General features: G+C 37.6%; 1 long non-coding RNA gene across 1 annotated transcript; it reads left to right on the top strand.

Annotated features, from left to right (window-relative positions):
* The first annotated feature begins 295 nt into the window (after nt 1-295).
* Nucleotides 296-26,192, top strand: LOC137574558 (uncharacterized). The gene is made up of 4 exons (XR_011032052.1): nt 296-366; nt 422-593; nt 13,098-13,220; nt 25,987-26,192. It is a non-coding gene; the product is annotated as an uncharacterized lncRNA (long non-coding RNA).
* The last annotated feature ends 414 nt before the right edge of the window (nt 26,193-26,606 follow it).

Below are 26,606 nucleotides of genomic sequence, written 5' to 3'. Positions count from 1 at the left end.
CCTCCAAGAAGGCCGGTGTTGGCGCAGATAAGCGCTGTGTGTGTTGTCGCATGGACCGAGTTCGAGCTGCCTCGTTACTTAAAATTATTCAACAAAATTATATTTGCAAATTATCATTGAAAGCGAGCGCATTCTATATTCTGTCGTGTTCACGTCATTTCACTGTCCACTAATTACTTATAAAAGTTTATCATAAAAACTCTTCTGATTTTTCATAGTTAATATGTACCACCGATATAAAAAATATTATATGTTGGATGCGTTTTAACATCCAGGGTGACGACCAGGCAATACGGCCTCTTTTGGTAACGTTAGATGCAATATCCATCACCTTTTTGATCGTGTCGATGCGGGAGCATACCTTTCGTACGTATAGTTCTAGGCCAATGCCAATAAGCATTCACTAAAGCATTTGTTGTAGATAACAACAAAGGCTTCTGGATGCAGTGGTCAGTTTTAGTGCTCGATTTACAACGGCGCATCTGCGAGTGTCGCGACTGTTTGCTTTAATTCGACAACACAGCTCAGCTGTGCTGCAAGATTTATAAGAAAACCTTATCGACCTATTCGACCCTATTAATGGCCTGGCTCAAGTAAGTGGATAATGCTTGAATAACTAAGATTTTAACTCTGAAGTATCGATCAATACTGACGCTTGATTGATCGGGAAATATATAACTTTGTCGTCGCAGGTGGTATACTCAATTCGCAGTCTCTACGAGGCCATACGAAATGGACTGAAGTTTATATTTGTCAGGTTAATTATCGAGTATCGTTCAGCTTGGCTGAGTGTGTCGTTATCCACAATCGTTTCCATTTTCCCCGACGGAACTACCTTGCAGTATTGCTTCATCGGGGGAAACCCCACCTATGTCGGGGTTCGAACTCGAGCACAATAGTATTGTAGTTTAAGTAGGTCTCCATTGAGCCACCGACTAGGTTTGGCTGAGTGTGTGATCATCACCATTTGTTATCAGGGCCATGTCGAGATCTGCGAGATCGAGTAACGTTTGTCCTTTTGGAGTTGGTTAGTTTGCAGCAATTTTTGCTACCGGCAAAATCTAACCCTAGCACATCTCTGTGCTCGTTTTTTTTAACTTTTTCCTGCACCATGAATATTGCTTATTGCTTGCTGTTAAATGTAGGCCGCAGGCTCTTCATTGCTACAGGTTCTACAAAGGCACTTATTTTTTGGAAAGAGCATTTAGAAGCGCAGGTGTGGCTTTCCAATCCACAGCGTCGACTTGCTTGCCCAGTGCCAGCCTGATATCGTTCTTTAGCTGCTGAAGGTTTATAGTTCTATAAAACAAATTTGAGGTGTAGATCCCCAGATACCGTTTTAATAATAACATAAAATTATCTCATTTGCGCTGGTGGTCGTCAGCTTCAATAAGTCACTGTAGGAAATGCTTTCTTTGCTTTTTATTAGGATGGCGTCTGGGTGCTTTCTTTGTTATGTTTGTCTAGCATGTCATTCTCTTTCGGACCATCTTGATTTGCTTTTGGTGCATCAGTTTTTCGACTTTGACTGTACCTAGAGCTTTGACTGTACCTATAGGTTTGTTGTTCGCCTCGCCCTGCCAAAAAGTTCGGCATCTCGGCTAGCTACAAAGAGGCTGACATCTTCATGGAGGACTTTTATTTTGTCTTAGTTCTTGCAGCCACAATTACTAGTGCTAATTTGGCCTCTCTCTTGCTTGGACGGCACATTTTTAACGCTTAGACTTGCGGGAGTCAATTATGGCTCTCGACTTTTCTTTGGTGTCTGATGCTGCATTATTGCTGTCTTCCCCCAGCGGTAGGTCTCTTTTATATCGCGTTCTTCTGCAGACCGATACGCCTGAACACCGCCTGACATTTCCCGAAGTCTGAGAAAAATAATATCCATTTTTATATCAACACATAGGGTGACATGGTATACTAAAGTCACCAAAATGTACGAGACAGAAGGAAGTTTTTCCGACCCCATAAAATACATATATTCTTAATCAGGATCAATAGCCGAGTCGATCTAGCCATGTCCGTTTGTCCCCTCGTCCGTCTGTATGAGCACCACGGTCTCGGAAACTATAAGTGATAGAGCCACCAAATTTGGTTTATAGACTTGTGTAGTATTCAAAAATATGAAGAGTAAATTGGAATTTTGTCCATGCCCCCAGAATTTTTCATAAAACTCTTTTTCTTAAAAAGTATAACAGCTTGAAACATCAAATTTGGTATATACATATTATACCGGCTTAGCTAGTGCACAGATAGTAATTGTTCAACATTTTTGCCACGCCCACGGAATTTTTAAAAATGGTTTTTCATTTCTTTACAACTTTTGCCAAGCCCACTCCAGCCCCCGAAAATCAAACAAAAGTGATTTTATCAAAAAAAAAAAAAAAAAAAAACTTTAAATAAAAGTCAATTTAGATAAAACCGATTGCCTTGCAAGTTTTTGACTATCGTAATCAAATTCGTCACACAACTTAGTTCAATGATTAAAATCCGACTAGAAACACGCAAAATATTCGCAAAAACTAGTTTTATTATGCAATCTAAATGGGGGAATTGCTTGTAAGCTGTGAGTCATGTAGAAATAATTTAATAGACATACATTTGGTTTTTTAAATTTACTGTGTTCACATGGTATTCCAAAGTCGGCGAGCCGCCTTACTTACTTCCTTATTTTATTAAAATACAAAGTACACATTTTCTGCACTCTAAGAAAAAACCTAAGAATATCAAAATATCTTTCAGCAATAAGGTTGGGGATAAGTCTGACGCACCCACACAGACTGAAATGCAAATTTTCGCAAATGCGAAAAGGAAGAAAAAAAGAAAGAAAGGTAGCGCTCTCCGGATCATACATTGGGCAGCAGGAGCATCAAACGGGTCTCTACGGCACCTCTAAACACATATTTTAAATTACAGGTTCTTCGGACGATGAAGGCTAGGATTTGGAACACCCACAAGGACAGCACCACATTAGTTTAAATGCTAACATTTGATTTGACGGCAGCCTTTATGCAGAGCCGATCTATTTTGTATATAACTGCACTATTTTTCTACTGTTTTCACCTTACAAATTATAAAGCTAGTAAATTTCGTAAAGGCTTTCCAACTCCTTCACGGATTTTTCGAACAGCTTCAAACAACATACTTTATTCGTCACATGCTAAACTACAAATTTTGCGGTCAAGGCCAGAGGCGGTCATTTACGATATCATATTCAAAAAGTAGTTAGAACAAATCTCCGTGGAGTTAGCTTATTTAGATAAATGAATTTAAAAATTCCACTTTTTACTTTGCTATTTCAAAAACAAAGCCTTTCATTTTTAATGGCCCACGCTGTAATTAGAACGTTTTATTATATGTTCCGTTTCATCCGTAGTTGTAAAAACAAATCGACCGCGTTTGATTGCATATGATGCGAAATTTCCACTCATTTTATCAAAACGCTCGCAATTTGTTTAAAGTTATGTCCTGTTATGTCTTTTCTATTATGTTTCAAATGCAAGCCACGTCTTATGACGCAAATGGTGGGCAAATGAGCTCAGCATTTGCGGCGTAGATTTTTGTGGTACAGTACACATAACATTGAGAATTAGAGAAAGACCTCCATACAAAGCTTATATTGCACTGTTAGTTTGCTTTTCTTCTAAAGCGGTTCATTTGGAATTAGTGTATGATTTAAGTACTAACACATTTCTTATGGCTTTCCAAAGGTTTAACGGCCGGAGAGGAGTACCCCGAGTGGTCCACTGACGCAACGCGATGAACTTTGTCGGAGCGAGCAGGGAGCTGCTGGATCTTCGTCACAAGATCGACTCAGAAGCGGATGGGCGCCTCACTTCGTGGGTCTTTGGGAGGCAGGTGTCAAATCTGCAAAGCACCTACTCCTACGGACGGTAGCCAACGCCAGCTTAACAGCAGAGGAGATGGAGACGGTGCTAGTGGCAGTCGAAGCCACATTAAACTCCAGGCCACTCGGGGCAATAAGCCAGGACCCGAACGACGGCGAGGCCATAACACTCGGGCACCTGTTGGTCGGAGGGCCGATTAGGGCACTGCCACACCAAGGGACTCCAGAGCTGTCTCGTCGCTCAAGTGGGCGTTCTGGCAGCGATGGTCCCGGGAGTATGTGCTACGGCTCCAAACACGAGCCAAGACGCACGAGCAGAGGCCCGACAGCGCTGACGGCTCGAATTGTAATCACAAGCATCGGGCTGGACATCGGAATCAGGGTCATCGACGTTGGAACATCGGAAGGGTCTACCTATAAGCGAGCGATCCACAAGTTGGTACTCTTGCCGATTTTTCGAAGGCCCCTCCAAGAAGGCCGGTGTTGGCGCAGATAAGCGCTGTGTGTGTTGTCGCATGGACCGAGTTCGAGCTGCCTCGTTACTTAAAATTATTCAACAAAATTATATTTGCAAATTATCATTGAAAGCGAGCGCATTCTATATTCTGTCGAGTTCACGTCATTTCACTGTCCACTAATTACTTATAAAAGTTTATCATAAAAACTCTTCTGATTTTTCATAGTTAATATGTACCACCGATATAAAAAATATTATATATTTATATATCTCGCCGTGCCTTAGCCCTTTCAAAGGCTGATTTATTACCGACACGATACATCCCAACGCAACTGCCACGTTGAAGTGTTTTGCGTTTTAGGCACGCACACATGTTGTGTTGAATCGCAGTTGTCTGTTTGTGAAAAAGCTTGAAGTGATCGCATGTAGGTCGAGCGGAAATGGGGTCCAGGACTCAGCTTTAGTTTGCTGTGTTGGATGCGTTTTAACATCCAGGGCGACGACCAGACAATACGGCTTCTTTTGGTAACGTTAGATGCAATATCCATCACCTTTTTGATCGTGTCGATGCGGGAGCATACCTTTCGTACGTATAGTTCTAGGCCAATGCCAATAAGCATTCACTAAAGCATTTGTTGTAGGTAACAACAAAGGCTTCTGGATGCAGTGGTCAGTTTTAGTGCTCGATTTACAACGGCGCATCTGCGAGTGTCGCGGCTGTTTGCTTTAATTCGACAATTTTGTGGGTTCTACCCACAGCTCAGCTGTGCTGCAAGATTTATAAGAAAACCTTATCGACCTATTCGACCCCATTAATGGCCTGGCTCAAGTAAGTGGATAATGCTTGAATAACTAAGATTTTAACTCTGAAGTATCGATCAATACTGACGCTTGATTGATCGGGAAATATTTAAATTTGTCGTCGCAGGTGGTATACTCAATTCGCAGTCTCTACGAGGCCATACGAAATGGACTGAAGTTTATATTTGTCAGGTTAATTATCGAGTATCGTTCAGCTTGGCTGAGTGTGTCTTTATCCACAATCGTTTCCATTTTCCCCGACGGAACTACCTTGCAGTATTGCTTCATCGGGGGGAAACCCCACCTATGTCGGGGTTCGAACTCGAGCACAATAGTATTGTAGTTTAAGTAGGTCTCCATTGAGCCACCGACTAGGTTTGGCTGAGTGTGTGATCATCACCATTTGTTATCAGAGCCATGTCGAGATCTGCGAGATCGAGTAACGTTTGTCCTTTTGGAGTTGGTTAGTTTGCAGCAATTTTTGCTACCGGCAAAACCTAACCCTAGCACATCTCTGTGCTCGTTTTTAACTTCTTCCTGCACAGCGTCGACTTGCTTGCCCAGTGCCAGCCTGATATCGTTCTTTAGCTGCTGAAGGTTTATAGTTCTATAAAACAAATTTGAGGTGTAGATCCCCAGATACCGTTTTAATAATAACATAAAATTATCTCATTTGCGCGGGTGGTCGTCAGCTTCAACAAGTCACTGTAGGAAATGCTTTCTTTGCTTTTTATTAGGATGGCGTCTGGGTGCTTTCTTTGTTATGGTTGTCTAGCGTGTCATTCTCTTGCGGACCATCTTGATTTGCTTTTGGTGCATCAGTTTTTCGACTTTGACTGTACCTAGAGCTTTGACTGTACCTATAGGTTTGTTGTTCGCCTCGCCCTGCCAAAAAGTTCGGCATCTCGGCTAGCTACAATGAGGCTGACATCTTCATGGAGGACTTTTATTTTGTCTTAGTTCTTGCAGCCACAATTAGTAGTGCTAATTTGGCCTCTCTCTTGCTTGGACGGCACATTTTTAACGCTTAGACTTGCGGGAGTCAATTATGGCTCTCGACTTTTCTTTGGTGTCTGATGCTGCATTATTGCTGTCTTCCCCCCAGCGGTAGGTCTCTTTTATATCGCGTTCTTCTGCAGACCGATACGCCTGAACACCGCCTGACATTTCCCGAAGTCTGAAAAAAATATTATCCATTTTTATATCAACACATAGGGTGACATGGTATACTAAAGTCACCAAAATGTACGAGACAGAAGGAAGCTTTTCCGACCCCATAAAATACCTATATTCTTAATCAGGATCAATAGCCGAGTCGATCTAGCCATGTCCGTTTGTCCCCTCGTCCGTTCGTCCATCCGTCTGTATGAGCACCACGGTCTCGGAAACTATAAGTGATAGAGCCACCAAATTTGGTTTATAGACTTGTGTAGTATTCAAAAATATGAAGAGTAAATTGGAATTTTGTCCACGCCCCCATAATTTTTCATAAAATTCTTTTTCTTAAAAAGTATAACAGCTTGAAACATCAAATTTGGTATATACATATTATACCGGCTTAGCTAGTGCACAGATAGTAATTGTTCAAAATTTTTGCCACGCCCACGGAATTTTTAAAAATGGTTTTTCATTTCTTTACAACTTTTGCCAAGCCCACTCCAGCCCCCGAAAATCAAACAAAACTGATTTTCCCAAAAAAAAAAAAAAAAAAACTTTAAATAAAAGTCAATTTAGATAAAACCGATTGCCTTGCAAGTTTTTGACTATCGTAATCAAATTCGTCACACAACTTAGTTAAATGATTAAAATCCGACTAGAAACACGCAAAATATTCGCAAAAACTAATTTTGTTAGGCAATCTAAATGGGGGAATTGCTTGTAACACGGAAGCTGTGAGTCATGTAGAAATAATTTAATAGACATACATTTGATTTTTTAAATTTACTGTGTTCACTTTGTGCATGGTATTCCGAAGTCGGCAAGCCGCCTTACTTACTTCATTATTTTATTAAAATACAAGTTACACATTTTCTACACTCTAAGGAAGAACCTAAGAATATCAAAATATCTTGCAGCAATAAGGTTGGGGATAAGTCTGACGCACCCACACAGACAGAAATGCAAATTTTCGCAAATGCGAAAAGGAAGAAAAAAATAAAGAAAGGTAGCGCCTTCCGGATCATACATTGGGCAGCAGGAGCATCAAACGGGTCTCTACGGCACCTCTAAACACATATTTTAAATTACAGGTTCTTCGGACGATGAAGGCTAGGATTTGGAACACCCAAAAGAACAGTACCACATTAGTTTAAATGCTAACATTTGATTTGACGGCAGCCTTTATGCAGAGCCGATCTATTTTGTATATAACTGCACTATTTTTCTACTGTTTTCACCTTACAAATTATAAAGCTAGTAAATTTCGTAAAGGCTTTCCAACTCCTTCACGGATTTTTCGAACAGCTTCAAATAACATTTTAATACTTTATTCGTCACATGCTAAACTACACATTTTGCGGTCAAGGCCAGAGGCGGTCATTTACGATATCATATTCAAAAAGTAGTTAGAACAAATCTCCGTGGACTTAGGTTATTTAGATAAATTATCGTCTTGAGCTCAACATTTGCGGCGTAGATTTTTGTCGTTCAGTACACATAACTTTGAGAATTAGAGGAAGACCTCCATACAAAGCTTATATTGCACTGTTAGTTTGCTTTTCTTCTAAAGCGGTTCATTTGGAATTAGTGTATGATTTAAGTACTAACACATTTCTTATGGCTTTCCAAAGGTTTAACGGCCGGAGAGGAGTACCCTGAGTTGTCCACTGACACAACGGGATGAACTTTGTCGGAGCGAGCAGGGAGCTGCTGGATCTTCGTCACAAGATCGACGCAGAAGCGGATGGGCGCCTCACTTCGTGGGTCTTTGGGGCGCAGGTGTCAAATCTGCAAAGCACCTACTCCTACGGACGGTAGCCAACGCCAGCCTAACAGCGAGGAGATGGAGACGGTGCTAGTGGCAGTCGAAGCCACATTAAACTCCAGGCCACTCGGGGCAATAAGCCAGGACCCGAACGACGGCGGGTCCATAACACCCGGGCACCTGTTGGTCGGAGGGCCGATTAGGGCACTGCCACACCAAGGGACTCCAGAGCTGTCTCGTCGCTCAAGTGGGCGTTCTGGCAGCGATGGTCCCGGGATGCTTATTGCTTGCTGTTAAGTGTAGGCCGCAGGCTATTCATTGCTACAGGTTCTACAAAGGCACTTATTTTTTGGAAAGAGCATTTAGAAGCGCAGGTGTGGCTTTCCAATCCACAGCGTCGACTTGCTTGCCCAGTGCCAGCCTGATATCGTTCTTTAGCTGCTGAAGGTTTATAGTTCTATAAAACAAATTCGAGGTGTAGATCCCCAGATACCGTTTTAATAATAACATAAAATTATCTCATTTGCGCGGGTGGTAGTCAGCTTCAACAAGTCACTGTAGGAAATGCTTTCTTTGCTTTTTATTAGGATGGCGTCTGGGTGCTTTCTTTGTTATGGTTGTCTAACGTGTCATTCTCTTGCGGACCATCTTGATTTGCTTTTGGTGCATCAGTTTTTCGACTTTGACTGTACCTAGAGCTTTGACTGTACCTATAGGTTTGTTGTTCGCCTCGCCCTGCCAAAAAGTTCGGCATCTCGGCTAGCTAAAAAGAGGCTGACATCTTCATGGAGGACTTTTATTTTGACTTAGTTCTTGCAGCCACAATTACTAGTGCTAATTTGGCCTCTCTCTTGCTTGGACGGCACATTTTTAACGCTTAGACTTGCGGGAGTCAATTATGGCTCTCGACTTTTCTTTGGTGTCTGATGCTGCATTATTGCTGTCTTCCCCCAGCGGTAGGTCTCTTTTATATCGCGTTCTTCTGCAGACCGATACGCCTGAACACCGCCTGACATTTCCCGAAGTCTGAGAAAAATAAAATCCATTTTTATATCAACACATAGGGTGACATGGTATACTAAAGTCACCAAAATGTACGAGACAGCCGCTTTCGATCCATTTTCGTCTTATTATATATTATATATATACCTTTTGTAGTCCTTGTTTTTACATTCCTGTGCTTCTTCGGATAACTCTCCAATTGGTAAACACTGAAATTCTATTAAATCCTTTCCCTGAGCCAAAATTCTATGTACCGTGGGTTTTTTTTGCGGATACAATTTATTCAAAAGTTGAGCAGTCCTTGAAGTATATTCGGAAAATTTTTCACCATTTACCATTTCCTTGCAATTTATAACATTTAAGATAACAGCCAATGATCTCTTGACTAACACCTGTTATAAAAGATGTCATTTCATCATTTTCGAAAAATCTCCTTGAAGTATTTCCATCATTCCTGTTTCCGTATCCGTAATTTGGGCTTTCAACTTTCAGTCCCAGCTTCCAAACAAATTCAGCTTGTATAATCTTCTTCCTGCTCTGAATATCCTCACGAGATGTTTTATCCGTTTTTGTTTCTCCTGGCCGAGGAAGTGTGTAAGCTAGCTTCAAAATAAAATCCATACACTTTATTCTGCAATGCAACGAAATTGGTAAATCCAATCTTTTTGTATCCGGGAAGAACAACCACGTGATGATTTTTTAAGGAACTCCTTTAATCTTGGTACTTCTCCTTCGTCAATCCCAGGTCCATAAATAAGAAGAACGCTTCTTCCTCAGTGTACTTAGTGGGAACTAAGTTTGGTGGGGTTGGAATACTTTCCTTAATCCTATTGAGTCGAATAGGACTGGCGATCTGCACATCTTGCGTAATGCTCGCCTTTGCCCTCTCTTGTTTTTTTGTATACTTTGAAGAAAGTGCTTCTGAACAATGCTCCGTTGTAATGCTTTCAGTAGCACCCTGAAGCTTTCGTTTCCTCCACATCTTTATGCGGCCTTCCTCTTCCTCGGCTGATGGTTGAACATCTTCGTCCCCCGAATCTCCGAATTCGGTATACTCCTCAAGCCAAACTTCATGTTTTTTCACGAAATTTGCCAGATTTGTGCCGCTTGCGATCCATTTTTGCCTTAAGTTACAATGTGTATATTTGATTTTTACCTTGAGCTCCGTACTCGCGTTTTCGAATGAAATGCCCATCTCCTTCAGCAATCCCTTTTCAAAATCACTTAAGTTTTCACACTCTTGGAAAACTTTCAAAATTCTTTCATTCTTTAAAAACATGTTTACAAAAACAAATAAAACTGTCTTGAATTATATTGACAAATACTATTCAGTCCGTATTTAAGGTGTTTGCGCTTATGAAGTTAAAAATAAACTGTCGGAAACGAGAGGAACAATTAGCTCCTCATGTTATATTTTTTGAATTAACTAGGTAGAACGGTATTACCCTTTTTGTATTAATTAAGTAAAAAATTTAATAACTACATCCAATTAAGCTGTGTATACAAATTTGAATGTGGATACACAGCTTAAGGTAAACGGAAATAAAAACAACCAACCTGCAACTAGGACCAATTTTTCATCAACTTAAATAACATTTACCTGCCTTGTCAGTTTTTCCAAATCAGAACAACCACGTGATGACTTTTTAAGGAACTCCTTTAAACTTGGTACTTCTCCTTCGTCAATCCCAGGTCCATAAATAAGAAGAATGCTAATTATAGCATTCTAACATTGTAGAAAGGTATATATAAACAGGTAGTATTTGCAGAACAGCATTACGCAATGTTATCAATTAATAACAAACAAGCCACAACCAAATACGCATGCGCTCTTCTTCTTCCTTATACCTGCAGCGGATTTTGGGACCTTATATATCTGATTGGTAAATATTTCACCTACCTAGTGTAAGTAATCCGGCATTGATCCTAGTTGATCCTTGTTAGTTGTATTCCACCAAAGTTCAAAAAATGCCAATATTTAGTACATTTTTTAAACGCTTTTAGTTAAATAACGATTTAAGTAATTATTTAAACTTATGAAACATGCTTTTAATAAAGAACATACTTTTCAGATGAAACCAAACCAAGATCGATTGTTCAAGTCGACCAATATTCAGTTTTGAAGTTGCGATTTTTTTTTAAATTATAATTTTTTCCTATTTACTAAAAATGTCTCAACTTTGGGCGCCTCTAGCACCCACGAATCTCAACCGATTTCTAAATTTTTTTGGATTCATAATCTCTGAAGTATTCCCTATCGACTGCATATATCATTTTTGCGATTATGAAAAAACTGTGCGTCGCGACGGACAGACAGACAAGGCTATTTCGACTCAGCTTCTCTTCTGGTAGGCCCACAGACAGACACACTTACAGCAGCAATGCATGTACAAGTTAATAACTTCGTCTCGTTTGGTTTTGTTTTCATTTATTCATTGTCTAAATTATTTTTACATTCATTATGGAATAATGAGCTGACTTACAGAAAAAAAGTTTGGAACATTTGAAAATTTTTTATACAAATTTGTTTTATGCTAATTTTTACCCCCTCACAAAGGCTTTTCTAACCTACAAAAAGAGACTATTTTTTCTTTTCTAACCTACAAAAAATAGTCTCTTTTTGTAGGTTAGAAAAAGCCTTTGCTTTACTTCACTTGTCCGTCCTATTTTAGAGTATGGATCATGCATTTGGTCACCTCAATATGAGTCGCACCAGATTAGACTTGAATCCGTTCAAAAGCAGTTCTTGCTATTTGCTCTTCGTGGCTTAAGCTTGGATCGCAATGTCAATTTGCCTTCGTATTCTAGTAGACTTCTCTTGACTAACCTTCCGTCCCTAACTAACCGTAGAATTATGCTTGGTGTCATTTTTATGCACAAGCTCCTGGTGATATCGACTCGCCTGAGTTATTAGCTCAGGTGAATCTGTCGGTACCATGTAGACGGAGTAGACATCCTTTGATACCTTTATCCCTTAGTCGTTGTTCTTCTAACTATGCTGAACCATTTAGTTAATAGATAGCTATAGTATTATTTGTTTGTCTGTTTTTTCTATTGTGTATTTGTCCACGCGATTCGTGCCGTGCGTTATACGGCTGCACCCCTCGGTCGGTCGGGTGGGAGGTGGGCAGTTATCTGCTTGGGCTCGCTCGTAACAGGCTATGTCCTGGTGTCGTAGGGGCCACTTGAACGTACTGCGCATGGTATCGTCAACGTCCGCTAATATGATTTCGAGCAATATTGAAATTTTTTGATCTTGTTGAAATTTGAGACTTTTAAAAAGAAGACTATCTCATTAGTAAATTGTATAAGGATACTCTTACTCCTTCCACTTTTTTTATACCCTTGCAGAGGGTATTATACAATTGGTCAGATGTTTGTAATACACAGAAGGAGACGTTTCCGAACCTATAAAGTGCAAATACTCAGCCATCTTAAAAGCAGAAACATTTTTATAAAAATTGGAGTATCCCCATGAAATTTACTACGATGATAGTATTGGATATAAAAACTCAGATTCCAAAATTTCCGATCGGATAAATAAAACACAAGTTACAGTCAATATAAATCGGTTCAATCGCTGCCAGCAGCGCTGCTTCCTGCCTACTACGTCATCATCAAATCAACAGAGCACATGCATACACACACAGAAGCAACGCTATATAAACTGTATGTGTATGCGTGCGTTGCTTTGCTTAGGAAATGAGAGAAGAAGAAGAACAAATTGTAGTATGAAGTGTAAAATTGTTTTGTTTCTATATTGATGAATTTTTTTTTTGAACATGTAAAATTATTATTGTCAAGGACTGCAAGAGTATATAAACTTCGGCCTAGCCGAATTTAACTTCTTTGATATATTTTCTTTTTTGTTTTCTGTAAAGCACTTAAGAATTAGTGATCTAATTCGATCAGATTGGCAGAGTAAAGTACAAATATGCTAGTAAAAAATGTTTAAAACCTAGAACCTTAATTGTTGCTAAGATTCTGGTAAAAACGATTTTAAATTGCACATTATAATTATAGAAATGTTCATAAACTTTAATAATTTTATTCCAATATACTTGCAGATGAGTGGATTTTATCTGGCCCCTCTATAACATGTCAACATATCAACGACATCTAATGCAAACGCTCATGGACTTATCAAAAATTTAAACCAATTTGGAAATGTGTCCCTACATATACGTTAGGTAGTGATTCTACGGGACCGATAATAATTATGAATCCCGCACCAATAACAGTCACTCCTAAAAAAATTATTCAACTTCTGAACTTGGCTTCATCTTTTTTTATGTAGCTCGCAGAAAATTTGTATTTTCAAAAAAATCTTGTGAAAATGGTATTATTCAATTTAGCTACGATTAAACAAAATTTTTTTATTTTTTTATACCATACACCCATAGGGTGAAATGGTATATTAAAGTCGCCAAAATGTATGTTAAAGGCAGAAGGAAGCTTTTCCGACCCCATAAAGTATATATATTTTTGATCAGGATCAACAGCCGAGTCGATTTGCCATGTCCGTCTGTCCGTCCGTCCGTCTGTATGAACACGCAGATCTCGGAGGCTATAAGAGCTAGAGCCACCAAATTTAATATGTATACTCGTGTAGTTGTAAATGTATAGAGTTAATTGGTATTTTGGCTACGCCCCCTTACGCCCCAAGGAATCACATAAAACTATTTTTCTTAAAAAGTATAACAGCTAGAGACATCAAATTTGGTTTATATACCCGTTTAGTTAGCAGGCAGAAACTAATTGTTCAAACTTTTTGCCACGCCCCCCCAGGAATCACATCAAACTGTTTTTCTTAAAAAGTATAATAGATAGGGACATCAAATTTGGTTTATATACTCGTTTAGTTAGCGTGCAGAAACTGATTCTTCAAACGTTTTGCCACGCCCCCTTCCGCCCCCGGAATTAAAAAAAAAAAAATTATTTCCTTAAAAACCATGAAAGCTACCGACATTAAACTTGGTATGTAGACTAGCTTAATAGACGCGCAGCTATTGGCTATTTAAAAATTTTGCTGCGCCCACTTTCAACTCCGCAAATTAAACAAAACTGATTTTACTAAAAACTAACAAAGCTTAAGTCACCAAATTTAGTATGTACACTGGCTTAGTATGCGCGCAGAGTATACATCTTTTCATATTTTGCCATGACCACTTTCGCCTCCATAATTAAGAAAAAACCGATTGCCTCCTGTAGTTTTTTGACTATCGCATTCAAATTCGGCAAACTAATTATTCTTATCCATTTCTACCAAACTACCAAATTTCATTGAAATCGGACTAGAAACATGCAAAATATGCGTATGAAAGTATTTTACTAAGCGGTCCACAAGGCCAGAATTGGCCGTTGGCTAGTGGCGGCGTGTAACGTACAAAGCCTTCACGTAGCCGATGGGCAGCAAAAATTATTGTATCTAATTAGAATGTGTCCCATGGTTGGGCGGCAAAAATTTCTGTAACTAAATATCTATAACCACGACACCACAAAGGCTTACCAACCATTGCATTCGGCAACTATACGTTATTGTGTGAGGCCTATCTTGGTGTTAACACGATTCATCTGTGGGATTCTCAATGCGGCTAGCAAGACAATCGGCTGGGGTGGTTCTTTGATGAATGTGTTTCACACACTCACACGTCAGCAACTTTAAATAAAGTCCCTGTGCTGAAACTCAAAATAGAATAGAGAGAGAAGAATAAAAGAAAATAGTCCTAGTGTTGGCTGTATAGGTGTATTTACAGCCGCGCTCTCTACCCACCCTACCATGATTTTCCTTTCAGCGCTAGGGGAAAATCCCAGAACAAACATCCTTATTCACATTAGATTGCCCAAAAAGAAAGTTCAGAAAATTACCTCATTATAAAAATCATTATTATTCACTTAAATTAATGTATTCTCACAATCATTCATTTCTTAGAATCTAATGTTTCATTCTGTAGTATTCTGAGAACAAAGTTAACTCACATTAAAAAAACCAAAACCATTCCATAATATATATATAAGAAAATTTACAATTTCATAAATGATCAACAAATTAATTTGTAATTACTAAAATAATATATATAGCTCGAAACTTTAACGCATATCGATTTATATTCAAAGATAATTAAATCAATATCCAAAAAAAATATTCTAAATACTCGGCATAATTTCATGAACATTAACTTCTCTTTTTTTTTTTTTTTAAACTTCGACCCACTGGTCAAAAGCAAAACGCAACGCTTACATATGCAGCGTATAAAAATTAACCGTTCAATTTTTTTAACTCTTCACATACAAAATGTTTCAATAAACAATTATGCATATTTATTCACTCTTGCCTTTTTCTCTTTTGATACTTTTCACTTTTCAGTGCATTCTCTTTTTTCTTTTCTTTACGCATGATTTTATTTGAAACACATTAGAAGCATATAAAAATATATAGAGGGGCAAACGGAGTGGAGATAAGCAACGGCAATTGTTTTCGCTTTTGTCTTTGCATTGAATACTCTTGCTTAACGTCTCCGACTTCGCTTTATATTTTGGTAACAAAAAAATGTAGTAGAAAAAACTCACCCTTATAGCGTCCGACGAAGGCCTTCGAGGAATTGCTGTAGAGGCTATATATTTAATTTAATTTTTTTTTTTGTATTAATTATGTTCACATTTTTTCGTTTCGTTACCAAGTAAAGCAATTGCTCATGCTTGTTTTTTAAAATTTTTTTTTTTTTTTTTTAAATTTTCACTTTCTTCTTCCTCTGTTATAGATTTTTTTGACCTTTCAATTTTGCATTAGATTTCATTTTTCCATTAGTGTATGTTACCTCGCGACTAAAAAAAAAAATTTTGGTTTTCCACAATGTGGCTCGAAATGTTGCTTTGCGTTTCCTTCTTTGTATACTTTTTTTTCACTTGCTTAACTCCCTTTGCTTTTTTTTTTTTTTCTTATTACCAATTATTACTTGTACACTAACTAGCTTTCGATTATAGTATATTACCTAGTTTTAAACAAAAGAAGAAGTTAAAAATTTTCGTTTTCACTATGGCTTTCTGGCGTAAACCCTTTTTTACTTGATTTTCACTCTGGCTAGACTTTTTCACTTTTTAACTCGGATACAATTTATTATTTGGGCTGCGTGTTTTCGCTGTTTTCACTTTTCACCGCTTGCCGCGTGTCGTATCGAAATTTGACTGATCAGATGGTTGCCAATGTAATTGCATCGTCCCCTTTGGTGAATAACTTCTTCGCTGCTTGCACTATCCAACATATGTAAATGTCTTGGAATTCTGGCTTTGGAAATCATTGACACCAAAATTTGGGCTTTACGTTTGTCTAACAAAAAAAAATTATATACACATACATGATAAAATGTGAATGTCGTTAATGCGTTTTTTTCTCTCTTCTTTAAAGCTGTATAATTACCTTCTTCTTAATCAAACCAATACATTTTAATTTCCCTTTTTCTTTTCCATCATGAACGAACATACCGAGACTTTGAAAATCTGCGTGCAAAATTTTATTTGCAAAAATTACCAAATTTTAATGATTCAAAGAAAAATTAGCACTTACTCAAGAAGTATATCTTGAGATAGAGAACACCAACATCAATGGTTTCTTTTTTTTTTTTTTTGATTCAAGCCCATGAAGGATGGCTTGTATTTACTCGGATTTAAAATTTACTTGGGTTATTTTAACCACAAAAAAAAATGAAATATTAATTTTTTTTTCCACTTCCTGCAAAGGACTGTTCCGCTCGGTTGCCAATTTGAAAAGAATTTATCAAGATAGTTCGCCTATGCTCTATGCCTTTGATCTTCGTTTAGACCCGAAGTCAATTGACAAAGTGACATTATCCGCTATTGGCATAATGGGAAAAAGAAATGTACCACTGTGGTGAACTTTCTTTCTGCAATCAAGCAGTGCATTCGCGGGTCTTTTAAATGCTGCCTTCCTTTGTTTTTTTTTTTCAGCTGCAAGTTCTAATCAAGGTAACTCTTTCCTTACCTATTAGCCATCAATGTGGAAGAACGTTTTATCTAAAAATGCTTTTGTTTGCGAAAGAATGGCCTACAATCATAGAAAATAACGAAGATATTGATCTTAGTTACTGTTTTCCACCGATCGTTCCTATGGGAGCTATGATATAGTCACCCGATGTTTATCAAATTCGGCACAGTGCTTAATAGATATATTAAATTAAGAAATGTTTAATTTGAAAGCAATCGCGTTAATAGTAACGAAGTTGTTTACAAAAGTCATTGTTTTCGACCGATCGTTCCTATCGGAGCTATATGATAGTCACCCGATATTGATATAGTGCAGGGGTTGTATATCTTGTGGTTGTATATCTCGGATTCAGCCGGATCGGACCATTTTATTTGCGAAATTATCAAACTTTAATCCACCAAAGAAAAATTTTGCACTTACTCAAGAACTATTTCTCGATATAGATAACACCAATGGTTGGTTTCTTCTTATTGCCGATTCAAGTCCATGAAGGATAGCTTGTATTTATTCGGATTTAAATTTACTTGTGTTATTTTTAACACATAAAGAAATGAAATATTAATTTTTTTCACTTCTTGCAAAGGACTGTTCCGCTCGGTTGCCAATTTCAAAAGAATTTATCAAGATGGTTCGCCTATGCTCTAGGCCTCGCTTTGATCGTTGTTTAGACCCGAAGTCAATTGTCAAAGTGACATTATCCGCTATTGCCATAATGGGAAAAAGGAAATGTACCACTGTGGTGAACTTTCTTTCTGCAATCAATCAGTGCATTCGCGGATCATTTAAATTCGGCCATCCTTTGTTTTTTTTCCAGCTGCAAGTTCTAATCAAGGCACCTCCACAACCACATCAGGGGAATCAGTCTGAAAACCCTCATTGTTTAATATCCTTGGCATGATATGTTCCTTGCAATTACCCTTGAAGGTCTTCTAAAACATAATATCAATTCCCTAAACATTCCCTGACTCTAGACTTTACCCATTGCGGATTGAATTTCGCATTCGAATTTTTCTGAAAATTACTTTGGCTGAAGTTTCTTCTGAATACTTCTTGGCAAGTTATATTGCTTGGCGTTTTTATCTGCTGCTGATGCAATTTGCTGTTTTATTCCTTTTCTCAACAACTGCAATTGATCGTATTGATCATTATTAAGATAACATCTAATCGCTGCTATGATTGATCGATTCACCCGTTCTGAAGCGTTGGCTTGAGGTGAACATAGGGCTGTATAAACATGCTTAATACCAAGCTTCGTTAGCCACGCGTTAAATTCGACCGCTTTGAATTATGCTCCGTTATCACTCACTAGGATTTCCGGAATACCAAACATAAAGAAAATGTGATCCTTAAGAAACTCCTGTATTAAACGAGATGTCAATTTCTTCAACGGACACAGCCAATGAAATTTGAAAAAGTGATCCAAAACTATTACCAACCCAATATGCCCTCGTTTACTGCGTGGATATGACCCGAGCAGGTCTATGTAAAACCTTTGAAAAGGACGCATTGAAACTGCTGGCTTTCCCAACGGCGGTCTTAAAATGTAATTCGGGGATTTGGTAGACTTGCAAACATCACAGTTACATACATAATCTCTCTCTTGTGACACCATGCCTGGCCAATAAAAAAAACCTCCTTATTAATTATAGGGTCTTAGCCATTCCTCCATGTGCTGATATAACACTATTATGGGCACTGGATATGACTTCAGTCGTCAAACCAGATGGAATCCACAGTTTCCATCTCGATTCTTGATTTTCTGAATTTCCATTATCATGTTCAGTTCGTATATAGACAAAACCATCTTCTACTCGTATATCTGGATACTCTCCCAGACTACCTAAAAACTTCTTTTTCTAATTGTGATATTCACTATCACTAAAACAGTTGGTTAAATCAACACCAGGATAAACTTCTTCTAGTGCGCTTTTTTCATCTGAATACATTCTCGAAAGCACATCAGGTACGACATTGTCCCGACCTCTTTTATGGCTTATTGTGAACTTGTAACTTTGCAATTTCATGGCCCATCTAGCCAACCGTTCCTTCAAATTAGGTTGCTTCATTAGCCATAAAAGACTCGCATGATCAGTAATCGATTCAAATTCCTGCATCTCAATATAGCATCTGAACCTATCGATTGCTTCAAGTGCTGTTAAACATTCCCGCTCAGTTACACTGTAGTTTCGTTGAGCTGAACTCAGTTTCTTGGACATAAATACAATTGGTTTTTCTTCTCCTTCATCTGACATCTGAACTAACGTAGCAATGCAGATTTAAGCTTTTCAAAGGATTTCTGAGCTTGCTCGTTCCAGACAAATTTCTTTTCGACGACAGAAGCTCGGTGATTGGAAAACTAATATCTGAAAAGTTAGGTATAAATCGTCTATACCATCCCATAAACGCTCTTACTTGTTTAACTGTTTTCGGAATTGGCCATCACTGAATCGCGTCTGTTTTTGATGAGTCAGTTGAAATTCCTCCATTGCCATAAAGTCACGTTCGCTATTCGAAATCGCTCAGCTAGCTTGGCTAAAACAATAAGATGTTCCTCAAAGCTTTCTGACACTACACATAAATCGTACAATATTTTAATTCAGGGGGTATTATTTCATCCATTAGTCTACACATTGTTTGCGCGGCATTATACAAACCAAATGGCATGACCACAAAATGATACAATGGACGACCTGTTACTGTAAATGCTGTTATTGCTTTTGATTCGTCACTCAAACCTATTTGCCAAAAGGCATCCTTCAAATCTATCTTCGAGATGATGTTAGCTTTTGGTAGTCTTGCGAAAATTCCGTTGATGCTGGGTAGTGGGTATGCGTCTTTCTTGGTAACCTCGTTAATACGTCGTGCATCTAAGCATAAACGAACTTTTCCGGGTTTTATAACCAAACGCATGGGCGAACTCCAAGGACTAGTTGACTTCTCAATAACTCCTGGCTCTAACATTCTATCGATCTCCTGAAACATAACTTTTTCAACTGCCGCACAGTGGTCGGTTTCATAGGCCAAAAATAAAAAAAAAAAAACTGAAATTTGCAATTGTTTGTTCTTTGGTTTCAATATTTTTATTTTCTTAATTTTAATCAAGCATTCGTTTAATTTATACATACATACATACATATGTATATACAGGAACATATTATCAATGTCAGCTCCCACGCATATATATTTTTGATATGTGTTGTTTGGAAAAAGGTTCATTTGCTGATAAAGCTAAACATACATACATTTGAATCTGATATTTATGAATTCAGGTGTCAAGACTGGATTATATCTTAAGTCTTTTTGAGTGCTCAGCAAGAACTAAGCGGCGACGGTTAGCAGATATAGCAGAATTTGATGAATCCGCAGCTGATGATTTGCGAAATGCTTGTAGACAACCGAATTCATCGATCTTTCCTGCAAAGACGTGTGAAGCAATTTCACTTATAACTGAAGCAAATTTAACAAAACATTAGTATCTGCTTATTAGAAGCTTTGTTAATAATAAACTGGATATTAACTTCTTACCCTGTTATGATAGTATTTTGAAGGAAAAACAGAAAAGCTATCCGGAGGAAATAACAGTTTCAGAATCTGTTGCTGAAGTTGAATTGCAAAAATTATTGGACCACACTGCATCTCGGATTTTAGAATTGCAGAGTGAGGTTATTAATGAACTCAGTGATTGCTTAAATAATCTTAAATTAATAGGAAAATGGGGCTTTGATAGCAGCTCTGGGCAGAGCGAATATAAACAAACATTCGAAAATAATAATGCAGAAGACAGCAATTTGTTTATCACATCATATGTCCCTCTTCAATTAATTACCAAATCAAAGGATGATGAGGAGCACAAAATAATTTGGAAAAACCCTCGACCTTCCTCCACCCGCTTTTGCCGCCGTATACGGATTCAATTTCAAAAGGAATCAGTTCTTTTAACAAAAAATGAAGAACTTTACATTAAAAACAAAATTCACGAACTGGATCCTACTGAATTCCAAACAGTTACCAACCGCAAATTTGTTGTCGATCACATTCTTATGCTAACTATGGTAGATGGCAAAGTGTGCAATGCCCTTACTGAAACCTCATCTCCAAAATGCTACATATGCCAAGCTAGGCCGACAGAGATGAATGATATCGACAACTGCTTACAAAAACAAGTTCAAACAGATCGCTCCGAATTTGGATTATCTCCATTACATGCCTACATTCGATTTTTTTAATATATGCTTCACGTTTCATATAGACTCGAAATAAAACAGTGGCAAGTAAGGGGCACAGAAAATAAACAACAATTTCTACGAAGGAAACAAATTATTCAGTGCGAATTTTGTAACAAAATGGGTTTAATTGTCGACAAACCAAGAACAGGTGGGAGTGGATCTTCAAATGATAGGGACACTGCAAGAAGATTTTTCAATGAAGCCCAAGTGTCTGCTGAAATAAATGGCATAGAAAAACACCTTATTGAAAATTGTGCAATTTTACTACAAATCTTATCATCAGGTTATAAAATTAATGTAGAAAAAATTTATGACAATACAATTGTTTACTACTTATTATAATTTTATAAAGCTAATATAAAAATTTGACTTTGATGTAGTCAGTGGAAACATTTTTGGCAGCTAATTTCATACAGTACCGACCACTGTGCACAGTGCGGTGAGGGTCAGGGTGAACATCCCAGTGGAGACGATGATGTGCACCACAAGGCTACTCAGAAAAAACTCCACAATTAACATATTTAAACGATGCTTGACGAGATCACTGAAACCATTACCTGTTTTAACAGTGGAGAGGACATTGACGAGACGGTGGACAAGTCATCGCTTGACATCTTCAAAGCCTGGTCTAAGGAGATCAACTACTCCCTACAAGAAAAAAAAACGCCGGAGACGTGTATATCAGAGTAGCCACAATCCATTAGATAAAAGGGACCTCAATCTGAAAGCGATGCACTTCGAACTTTGCAACGAAGCCACTGCAGAGTACTTACCAAGACTTAAGCAAAAGCAGCCTTATCACAATCTCTGGCAAGCTACCAAACACCTTAAGAGACCGACAGTGAGAAAAGGCCCCATCCAGATCCAGCGAGGAGGCAGCTAAAAAATTTGCGACGCACCTGGCGAACACGTTCACCCCATTCATAACATGTAGTAACGAAGACTCGGGTGCCACTTTGTTCTTTTTTGAGGCCAAATGGCTCTTCCCATCAGACGAGTCATATCTAACGATCGAGAGAGCCTTGACTATGACGGAGTTAATGCAGTTACCATGAAATGTTTACCAACAAGAGTGTTACTTTCCAACCCAATGGATGTGCGCTGATTAAATAATGATTCCGAAATTCGGAAAACAAGAGCATCACCTCGCCTCGAACCGTTCAGTTAGTTTGTTAGCAATCATCTCTAAAATGTTCGATACAATACTTTTGGCTAGATTATTACCCCTATTGGACGAAGGCAAAATAATTGATTCCAGAAAATCAATTTAGTTTTCGACGGCATCATGGCAACCCAAAGCAATGTCACCGTTAAGTCAACAACGTGCTCTGCTCCATCGAAGATAAGCAGTTCTCCTACGCAGTCATTCTGGATCAAACAGGCCTTCGACCCAGACGCAATTCGCGCAACTGTCCCCAAGTTAGCCTAAATGGGATATTTTTCCTGAGTGTGGATAAGGTAAAATACCTAGGCCTTACCATTGACAGGCGATTAACTTGGAGAGCTAATATCAAGGTCAATAGAAGTTTGTTAAGATTAAAACTCTCTAACTGGACTAGTGATTCTTTCATGAAAACCTTTGACAATATTTGTTTATTGTCCTTTTAGGATATATCGCAAATAAAACCAGAGGGCCGGGGCTAACTTCGACCGCGTCAAAGTTTGTATACCCTTGCAACTGTTTTGGTAACTCTTTCCTTACCTATTAGCTATCAATGTGGAAGAACGTTTTATCTAAAAAAGCTTATGTTTGCGAAAGAATGGCCTACAATCATAGGAAATAACGAAGATATTGATCAAAGTCACTGTTTTCCACCGATCGTTCCTATGGGAGCTATATGATATAGTCACCCGATCTTTATCAAATTCGACACAGTCATTAACAGATATATTAAATTAAGAAATGTTTAATTTGAAAACAATCACGTTAAAAGTAACGAAGTTATTTACAAAAGTCACTGTTTTCGCCCGATCGTTCCTATGGGAGTTATATGATATAGTCACCCGATCTTGATCAAACTTGGCACAGTCATTAACAGATATACTAAACTAACAAATGTTTAAGTTGAAAGCAATCGCGGTAAAATTAACGAAGTTATTTACAAAAGTCACTGTTTTCGACCGATCGTTCCTATGGCAGCTATATGATATAGTCATCCGATCTTGATAAAATTTGGCACAGTCGTTTTTAAGCGTAATAAACTCTCGCGTAATAATCTCTAATATTATGTCATACAAATAATTATATGTGCATCATATTTTTTGCAAATAAAAAGTCGTATAGTATTTTTAAATTATTTCTGAGAATGTGATTTTATTTATAGCATGATGTAAGATAGAAAAATAAAAAAAAAATTTAAACTTAATTTCAACTAAAATAAAAAATTTTAAATTATAGTTATATTCATAGTAAATAATTATATGTGCATTCTTTCACTTTGGTCTCTTAAAAGTAATTAACGTTGGTAATTTTGAAGTATTAACTATGTTAATAATCAATACTTTTTCCTTTATTATTTAAGACTAAGTTGATACGATTTGGCATAGAATTGACCAACGACTGTAGAACAGATGCGTCAATATTAGCCCATTCCTGTTCTATAGCCAATTTAAGGTGTCGTACAGTCTCAAACTGTCTTCCATTTTTGAAAACGCGAGCCGACAGAATGCCCCAAAGATTCTCGATGGGATTAAGGTCCGGACTTAATGGGGGCCACTTCAATACAGGAATTATTCTTCCTTCAAAAAAGTCTTTGGTGACCTGCGCCGTGTGGGTTGAAGCATTGTCTTGCTGATAAGTCCAATTATCGCCATAAAGATTTCCAGCGAAGTCTATCAAAACACCGTCTAGAAGCTCTATATACATATTGGCATTCATTCGAGTAGATATGAAGCACATAGGCGTCTTTGCTAAATAGCAGAACGCGGCCCATACCATCAAGGTGCCGCCGCCAAAACCTCGCTTGTAACAAGATAGTCGTTCTTGGCGCGTATCTCTCCAATATTTTTTGCAATTGTCTGGGCCATCTAAATTAAATTTTTTTTCGTCGCTAAAGATGATGTTGTGCCATTCCTTATCCCAGAATCGGTATCTATTGGCAAATTCTAAACGAGCCTTAAAATGCCGCTCCAGAAGCTTTGGTTTAGGGACCATTGAGGTATGTTTAACTAAACGATTTTCGTTTAGAATCTGAACGATTCTACTCCTCGTTATTTGAAGATCCAATTGAGCCCTTATTTGACCGCTGCTCATCGAATCCTCGACTGCAAGACGTCGAATCTGCCGTTTACATCGTTCGTCAATGTTGGTCTTGCGTCCGCTGCGTCGAGTAGCACCATATTTCGATGGGTTTTTCAGGAACCTACTTATGCAGTTTCTATGCCTGTTAAGTCTGGTTGCTATCTCAGAGATCTTGGAGCCGCTTTCATGCATGCCGAGGATAATTCCCTGCTCGTAGTCGGACAAACTTGTACCACGAGGCATTTTAGCCTGACAACAATATATATTATGTACTAATTAAGGTTTTTTATTTATAAATTTAAAAAAATTATATACTTACAATAGAGATTTAAGCAAATTTTTAGAAATAAGTCTTCAACAGCAATACTTTACGTACGAATGATCAGCCACAAGTGTTTTGCACATATAATTATTTACTTCGCAGAACCCGATAAACCAAATCATTTTACAGTAACGGTACCACGAAAGAGATTAGAATGACAAAATTTTATACGCATGGCAAGCACAAAGAATACCATGATAATTGTGCATTCGTCAAACTTTCAAAAACTAACTTATAACAGTAAAACAAGACAAAAGAAATAATGCACATATAATTATTTGTATGACGTAGTTTCACGATAATAACATAGAAAATAACGAAGTTATTGAGAAAAGTCACTGTTCGTGACTTTGGGGTTCGTATGGGAGCTATATGATATAAAACGATCCGGCTGAATCCGAGATATACAACCCCTGCAGTATATACAAGCCTACGTGCAAAATTTCAGCTCTGTAGCTCTTACGGTCTAGGAGGAGTTTGCGTTGATCCAGACGGACGGACGGACAGACGGACATGGCTAGTTGAACTCGTCTCGTCGTGCTGATCAAGAATATATATACTTTGTATGGTCGGAGATACTTTGTTCTATACGTTGCACACTTCTGACCAATAACAATTACCAATAACAATTAATATACCCTTTTTGCAAGGGTATAAATACATATATATATAAAAAAAACTTTTTACTCAATTTTGTACATTTGTGAGATTAACATAGCTGTTAATAACAGCGTCAAATTTAATTGAAATCGGATAACAATATTATATAGTTGTTATATTTATAAACAGACTATAAAATAGCATTATACATGCAGCGGATTGCTTCTGCCCAAAATTGTAAGCCGTTAAATTGCCAACATTAGACTTTTTAGATAAAACATTTTTCCAGCTTGATGGCTAGGAAGGGAAGAATAACGGATGGAAATGGCGTCATCGTTTTTCTTTTCATGGTTTTCAAGAATGTATATTGAACTTTAACGTAGGAAACGTCTGCACAAATGTGTTGCAAATACCTTACCATAATATTTACCTCCCGCAAGTTCATAAAAATCAGACCCTGATCAACATGTCAAAAATACACTTCTTAATAATTGATCAAAATTGAATATATTTATTAAAAAAAATAAATGGGATGGCTAATGTGTTATTTCTTGTTTTAAAACAGGATACGATGCATTTAATAATGAGACAAGAGAGAGAGAGCAGTTAGTCTTGTCGATAAAACCACAACGATTTTGAACTTTGGAATAACTCAAGATGTGCATATGATACTTATACATATATAATCTGTATTCCTAGTCTATAATATATGTATATGTACAATAAATGTATCCAACAGTCTTTAATATATGTAATAAATTAATCCAACATTCTAAACTATTAATCAGTATCTATCTTGACACCTTTTTACATAATAATAATGCTTTTAAAAATTTTTTGAAAAGATAAAACAAATTTTTAAGCTTCACTTTTGTTTCGCTTTTTGTGTATGTTGAATGTATTCCGACTGGTTTCCGACAGCTGATTTTACCTAACTATCGAATGATCAGACAGACTTGGCTTTATTCCAGATGATAAAAGATTGTTAATAGCTACAGTACGTTTTAAAAAGTTTTTATGTTTGTATTAAAAACTTTTATATTTACACTCGTAAATAAAAAATGTCCAAAATATAACCAAGCAAAAGGACTATGCTCAAAACATTCTCAATGAACAACATTCTCCCACAAGTTTAAGGTGAGGTAAGTACCTTTCGAGGGAAAAACAGATTTCGGGAACGATAGC

This window comes from Drosophila tropicalis, unplaced genomic scaffold, assembly GCF_018151085.1.
Source record: "Drosophila tropicalis isolate 14030-0801.00 unplaced genomic scaffold, ASM1815108v1 contig_1, whole genome shotgun sequence".
Classification (NCBI taxonomy): Eukaryota; Metazoa; Arthropoda; class Insecta; order Diptera; family Drosophilidae; genus Drosophila; species Drosophila tropicalis.
Note: the sequence above shows the minus strand (reverse complement) of the source record. Positions and strands in the feature narration are given on the sequence as shown.